Source organism: Vicugna pacos, unplaced genomic scaffold (assembly GCF_048564905.1).
Source record: "Vicugna pacos unplaced genomic scaffold, VicPac4 scaffold_77, whole genome shotgun sequence".
In the NCBI taxonomy this organism is placed as follows: domain Eukaryota; kingdom Metazoa; phylum Chordata; class Mammalia; order Artiodactyla; family Camelidae; genus Vicugna; species Vicugna pacos.
The window spans coordinates 1,391,241-1,398,686 of NW_027328758.1; the positions used below are offsets into that span (position 1 = coordinate 1,391,241).

Below are 7,446 nucleotides of genomic sequence, written 5' to 3' on the forward strand. Positions count from 1 at the left end.
CTGATTTTTCGTTCCAGGAATGGATGTAGTGCAGCCTCCATTTTCAGGGCTGACATTCATGGTGGATCTAGCTTCCCCAACTGCACCCCAGGAAGGAGAGGCCCTTCCATCCCACTGGTTAGAAACCCATCCCAGGGGAGTTCCGAAGCACCGCATCACTATCAGGTCCAGCATCCCTACAGAGTGGCCCCTCCCCCTGATTGAGCCCCTTCCCTGGGCCTTCCCTGCCCTGGCATGACAACACCCCAGGTGGTGCTGTGGGAGGCAGGGAGTGCAGTGACGTGTGGGGGGAGCAGAGCCCCTTGCTCTGGAGTGAGGGTTCTTGGGGAGACCACAGAGCAAGGCACACACCACCCCCACCCTATAACCCAAACTCTTAGCCCAGCCAACACAGAGGCCGCTCTGCGATCTCTCACCGTGTCTCTCCTCTGAGACTGCACCCAATCCGGCATCTGGCACCCCAGCCCTACCTCCCCCCTTATGACAGATGCCTTCTTCATGGAAACTGCCTAGCAACGCGTATTCAAGGCCGGCAGCGGGCCTGGCAGATCTGCATTTCAGGTGCCCCTACCTGGCCAGCCGTGAGTGCCTGGGCTCAGTCCTCTGTCTTGCCCACCGGCAGCCTGGGTCCACGTCCGGTGCAAGGGGAGGCCGCGGAGCCCAGGCTAATCCCCACACACAGACAGGTGAGGGTGCCCCCGCCCCGCTGCCCCGCTGCCCCGCTGCCCGGCTGCCTGGCTGCCCCTTGCCCCGCCCACTGGTGGCAGCACCGCCCCAGCCCCCGGCCGGCGCCACCTGCAGGTGAGGATGTCCGCGCGGCCCCGCCCTCCCCGGCCCCGCTCAGCTGTCCCATAAGCCTCCCCCCACCCCCGTGCTGGCCGTGAACTGGCTCCCATTGGCTCCGCAAGTTCTGCCCTCGCACGTCTAGCCTCGGGAGAATGCACGACGCAAGCGCTAGGGGAGGGCCCTGCGGCGTTGCCATGGTTACAGGCGCCGCTCTCCTCACGGGCCACAGTGCGCTTCTGGGGCGGGGAGCGGGCTCCGGAAGTGTGTAGCTGCCTGGGACCATGGCGGTGCTTGCTGCTGGGGTTGGCGGCTTGCTTGGCCGGGGGACTAGTTCTGACTTGGTCAGTAGGCGGCGGACATCCTGTCTGGGGCGGCGTCCCACAGAAGGTAAACGTACGTCCGCGCCGTCAGAGTGGCCGGTGGACGTGAACTGTGGTGGGACCGGGGCTGGGGTGGTGGCCTGGGAGGGCTATGGTGCCCGGGAGCGTTTTGGGGCGGGGCGGGGCAGGGCTTGGGCACAGCCTCAAGCTTTCCTCCCCCTTAGGCCCTGGGGCTGGGGCCTCGAGTCTGGGTCTCCCTTGGTGGCCGTGGCCTCCCAGAACCCCCGGGGAACGGCAGGCGGAGAACCCATCTTAGATGAAGCGGGGCCTTACCCGGGTTTTGAAGAGCCCCAGAATCAGATGTTGGAATGGGGTGGTTTATCAGCCTTGTTTATCTGCAGGGAAATTTCAGTTCATTCCAGATATTGGTTCCCTCAATCAACCTCAGGAATAAGACAAAAGGGTCAGTGCCGATAAGCAGTTATCTAGGGCTTAACTCAAAATAAACTATGCGGGGTGTAGGGATGGTAGATGGGACCCTCTCTCTTGAAGTTAGTAGTCTTATGGGATTAGAGGCCCTGGCTGAGGATTACATCCTCATCTGCAGTAATGAAGGTTGTGAGAAACACACAGAGAAGGGAGGGGTGTGGTGGCGGTAACTCATTACAGAATCCAGGACCCTTGCCTGGCTCTAGTGTAGAAGAGTCTCACCTAGGATAGGGCAGCAGTTATCAAAGTGTATCCAAGGTCCCTGAGGTGCAGGACCATTTTCATAGAAACGCTGGGATGTCACCTGCCTTTTGCACACTCTTGCTCTCCCGAGTCCCTGTGGGGTTTTCCAGGGAAAACTTGGCCTGTGATATCTAAAAACGGAATGCAGAGGCAGATAGGAGAATGCAGCTCTCACCAGTCCAAAAGAGATTTGCAGAAATTAAAATCACTGCTATTCTTCTCACTAATGAGTTTTGTTTTGAAAAATACAATTATATTTTGTTTGAGTATTAATGGTAACATACAGCAGATTGTTAATATTTTTAAGTGAATGCATGCACTTTTTCTAACTTCTTATTCAACTTCTAACACAGGAAATATTGATAGATTTAACTCACAGAAATAGCAGACTTTTGGGATTCTCAGTAATTGTTAAGAGTGTATAGGGTTCTGTAGAACAAGAATTTTGAGAGCCCCTGGAGAACGGGTGCTCAGGTGATAGTCAGGTGCTTAGTGGTGTTAGACGGACGCCAAGATGTCTTCCGCAACTGCTCCCAGACTTGAAGTAATTGGCCACATGGAAATGGGCGGGCAGTGCCTCCACTTCACAAACCAGGAGCTGCTGAATGTGTGTGGAGTCTAGGCCATGGGCTGTGCAGGGATTCCCACTGTATCTGTTCTATCTAAGCCGGGATTCCTATGAAGAGGCCTGGCCCTGAAGACCCGCTCTCCTTTGCTCCCTGCCAGGTACCTTCTGTGTGACTTCAACCTTCCAGAGGGCTTCAGCCTCCGTAGGAACATCTGCATCCACATTGCCTTCCTCCTGAAGACCCTGCTGAAGATGGAGGAGCCGGTACTGGGGCCACCTCTACCACTGGCAGAGCCCTAACATCAACCAGGTCTGGATTCCCTGGTCCGACTCCTTTGACCTCCCAAGTCTCAACAGAAACATCCCTGACATTGAGTATGAGCAGTTCATTGCAGGTGAGGCTGTGGTCATTTAACTGGGGCCAGGTGGTCGTTGTTCTGGTTCCGATCTGAACATCGGGCCATCTTACTTTGGGCTTGTCAGTCTGCTTAGGGGCCTTACTCATATTTCCCACACTGCAGGTGAATTTGGTTTTTCCATAGTTTTTTCGGGAAATCAATTTGAAGTGTATGAGCTCTATGTCCCCTCACCTCTGAAAACCCTGGACTCCTGGTGAGATGGAGCGGTGACAAGGAGGCCACTGCCACAGACCTTGTCCCAGAAGGACTCGCTCCCTGTGCACTCAGGGCTGTTCTTACCTGTAGGAAAACACGATGTGTGTGTAGCATGGGCCACGTGCTGGAGAAGGTATGTAACTGCCCATCCAGTATAATTTGGTCCTGCTCAAGCTACACATTTTAAGTTTTGTAAGAGGGTAGACTTCAAGATTTTCTTTGAATAAAGGTATTTAAAGCTTATCAATTTTTTTAAATTGAAATGTGGTTGATTTACAATGTTTTGTTAGTTTCAGATATACAGCTGTTTTGTTAGTTTCAGGTATACAGCATAGTGATTCAGTTGTACATATATATAGTCTATTCTTTTTCAGGTTCTTTTCCATTATAGGTTGCAAGATACTGAATATTGTTCCCTGTGTTCTGCAGTGAATCCTTGTCGTTTGTCTGTTTTACATATACTAATTTGTATCTGTTAATCCCAAACTCCTGTTTGCTTTATAAGTCTGTGAGTCTGTTTTTGTTTTATAAATAGGTTCATTTGTATCATTTTTTAAAATACCACATATAAATGATATCATATGATACTTGTCTTTGTCTGACTTATTTCACTTTGTGAGATAATCTCTAGTTCCCTCCAAGTTGCTGTAAATGGCCTTATTTCCTTCTTTGTTATGACTGAGTAATATTCTGTTATATCTAAATACCACATCTTTATCCAGTCATCTGTCAGTGGACGTTTAGGTTGCTTCTATGTCTTGGCCATTTTAAACAGTGCTCCTGTGAACATTGAGGTGCAGGTATCTTTTGGAATTAAGGTCCCCTCTGTATATATACCCAGGAGTGGAATTGCTGGATTAGGTGATAAGTTTTTTTTTTTTTTTTTTTGTCTTTTGAGGAATCTCCCTACTGTTTTCCACAGTGGCTGCACCAAACTACATTCCCACCAACAATGTAGGAGGGTTTCCTTTTCCCACACCTCTCCAGCATTTATGGTTTGTGGACTTTTGAATGATGGCCATTCTGACTGGTGTGAGATGATAACATTGCAGTTTTGAGCTGCATTTCTCTGATAATTGAGCGAAATTGAGCATTTTTTTATATGCCTATTGGCCATTTGTGTGTCTTTGCGGGGGGCCACTCATGACCTGAGGGCTGCCGAGCACAGAAACTGGGCCTAAACTCCCAGAGTGCGGGGTGCCAGGCTCTGAGGTTGGGACTGCCGAGCACAGAAACTGGGCCTAAACTCCCAGAGTGCAGGGCGTCAGGCTCTAAGGCTGACTGAGCAAAGACAATCTCTGTCCCGCCACCCCTTTGTTAGAAAAACAGCAGGTGCATTTGGAGTCGGAAAAACATCTTGATGCCATTGAGTTATTAAGAACAGGGGCTTCTGGAAAGAGAGATACAGGTCACACAAGTTAGTGATCTTAGTAACAATCACCTGAGTTACCAATACACAAGTTACATAAGTTAGTGATCTTAGTGACAATCACCTGAGTTACCAATACACAAATCACGATGTTAGCCTAGAGGAACAATAACAGTAATCAATGATGTTAGCTCTTGGGGAACGGTTAGTCTTGATTGATGAGAAATATAAACAATAATGGTGTATGTAACTATGCACAAGTTACTGATTTTAGTACACATTGTTAAGAGATCATAAAAACAATACCGTTACCTACGATACTGTTGCCTATGGGTTAAAAGCATATAAATCAACTGCTGGAAATAAACACGAGGTCCACTCTTGACCTAGCGTCTTGCGGGCTAGAGTGAGACCCTCTCCCCCACCTTTTAGTCTTGTCTTCCTTTTAGTCTTGTCTTTCTTTTCTCAGTCCTGCAGCACAGATTTCTGGACCTGATCGATTGTCGGCTGGCTCCGACATGTCTTCATTGGAGAATTGCTTGTTTAGTTGTTCTGCCCATTTTTGGATTTGGTTGTTTATTTTTTTTTTAAGTTGTATGAACTATTTATATAGTCTAGAAATTAAGCCATAGTCAGTCTCATCTTTTGCAAATATTTTCTCCCATTCCATAGGTTGTCTTTTTGTTTTACTTATGGTTTCTAATGCTGTGCAAAAGTTTATAAGTTTAATTAGGTCTCATTTATTTATTTTGGCTTTTATATCTGTTGCTTGGGTTGCTTAGATTGCCCTAGGAAATCATTGCTGAGATGTATGTCATATAATGTTTTGCCTATGTTTTCTTGTGAGAAGTTTATAGTGGCTTGTCTAATATTTAAGTCTTTAAGCCATTTTGAGTTTGTTTCTTTTTGGTTTTTTTGTGACTATATTGCATGCTTTTGACTTGTGGTTACCTTATTCTTCAAATATATCAACATATTACTATATCTATTTCTTTTAGACTGATAATCACGTAGGCTCCAACACATCCTAAGAATAACGAAGAAAAAAAAAGAAAGAAAAAAATCTATATTTTCTTGCTCACCTCTCCCATTCCCTCCTTTTTTTATTTTGATGTCCTTTTTCATTTTTACATCTTTATGTTTATTCTCTTGTAACTCGTTATTGCATTTCCAACTATGGTTGTCCTGTTTCTATAGCATCCTGCTTCCTTTCTGCTTAGAATAGAACTTTTAATGTCTCTGTTAGGTTCAATATTGCTTAGTTATCTCACCTCCCCCCTCCTCCCCAGGCCTCTGAATACTCAGTCCAGGAATGCTAAACCATTCTAGCCTTCATCTGTTCTGGGAAAGCAATCTTCAGAGTGGAAAAAGACATTTAAAAATAATATTCTGTGAGTTGCCTTCTACCCTTGCCCAGAGATGAGAAACATCTGAAGGTGGAGGAAAAAAGTTGGAGGTGGGGAACACAGTCTTTTCTCCTTTTGCTACTGAAGAAATGATTGCTTTTGTAATTAGTGATGATGCCCATTAAATTGGTGAGATTGAGATTCCACAGCTTCAGCAACTGTGAATAACCAGCTGGGAAAAGCTTTCCCTGCAGTGGGAAAGGCAGCCCCTCTAAGCACCTGTTATTCTGTATTCTTCCTGCCTCCACACGGTTTCGCTAGGCACCGTGCAGGACGATGCAGTTACCCAAGGTGGAGGACGGGGAGACCCCTGCTGTGTGGCGAGCCACAGGAGCCCACACTTGAAGGACAAAATGTAGAGTAGTGGGGCAGTCATAGGAACAGATGATGGTTGAGACCCAGGATAGTGTCCTGGAATCCAGCAGCCAAGGCTGGTAGGAAAGATGGGGTCCTGGGGCATGGGCAGCCCTTGAGGAATCTGAAGAATAGATAGGAACCAAGAGACTGGATTCGTGTGGGGGTACAGCGCCCCTTGGAGGCCGTGGGGCAGCTCAGCGAGCCCAGTGGGAGCAGGCACTTCCCCAAAGCTGGGTTGACAGGTCTCAACGAACTCACTTGTGACCGAAAGGCACTGAGTCATTTTTAACTTTTTGTCCCTCTTCCTGGAAAAGAAACTGCTGCCTGTTAAATAGCCTGTGTCGAAAATGAGAATTAAAGACATGAAGCAAGATTGCCTCAAATGTCATCCATTGTGTAGATGTTAATAAGGCTCAAATGCAAACTTGAATAGATGGAATGAATCATTCATCAGAGGATTTTAAAACCCTTTAAAATAAAAATTCTTGCTGCCTTTGTTCTTCATTTCAGGGTTCACTTGGTGATAATAGTAGTAACCAAAGCAACATCAAACCCTTACAGAACTCTGTCCTGCTGTTCCAGGAACGCTGTGTTCACGAAAATCCAATGAGGAGGCACCACTATGAGTTCCACTTTAAAGATAAGGACATTCATTAATCACACAGCTAATAAATGGCAGAGCTGGGACTTGAACCCAAGCTGTCTAGCCCCAGAGCCCCCTCTCAGCCCCTTCACTGCAGCTCATCACTTGGCATGCCCGACACAGGCCAGCATTTAAGAGCAGCGTGACCTTGGCCAAAGCTGCTTCACTGCTTGGTCTCTGTTTCCTCGTCTGTAGAATGGGGGTGTGGGCAGTGAACTCTGTGAGCTCAGTGGTCACTTCCTCCAGCTCTGCTATTATTCTGCTTTGAGTTAGTTCGTTAAGTATCTGAGCCCCTACATGGCCCAAACATGGGCTGGCCCTTTGCTAGGCCATGGGTTACGGAGAAAAGTGAGATCAGCCTGCTTCTCCGAGGAGCCAGTGTCCCTCCACGGGAAGCAGCTGCGAGGCCCAGGTTCCCTCGCTGGCAGTCAGGGGCTGGGCAGGAAAGTCTGATAAGAGAAGATGGAGGCAGAGCCCCTCCAGGAACAGTTGTGGCCACACAGCTCTCAGTAGTGAGAGCCTATGTGAAGGCTGCTGAGAGGGGAGTCCTCATAAGGCCAGTAGTCCCCCAAACTAAGCCCTCAGGACAAAGATCCAGCCAAACCTTCAGTGTCACCATAGAGCCAGTCCATCCTCATCACTGTGCCTCTG

The 7,446-nt window shown here is 48.0% G+C and overlaps 1 long non-coding RNA gene across 1 annotated transcript; it reads left to right on the top strand.

Annotated features, from left to right (window-relative positions):
* Window positions 1-947: 947 nt before the first annotated feature.
* On the top strand, window positions 948-6,746 carry LOC140694667 (uncharacterized). The gene is made up of 3 exons (XR_012070252.1): window positions 948-1,173; window positions 2,565-2,781; window positions 6,663-6,746. It is a non-coding gene; the product is annotated as an uncharacterized lncRNA (long non-coding RNA).
* Window positions 6,747-7,446: the final 700 nt, after the last annotated feature.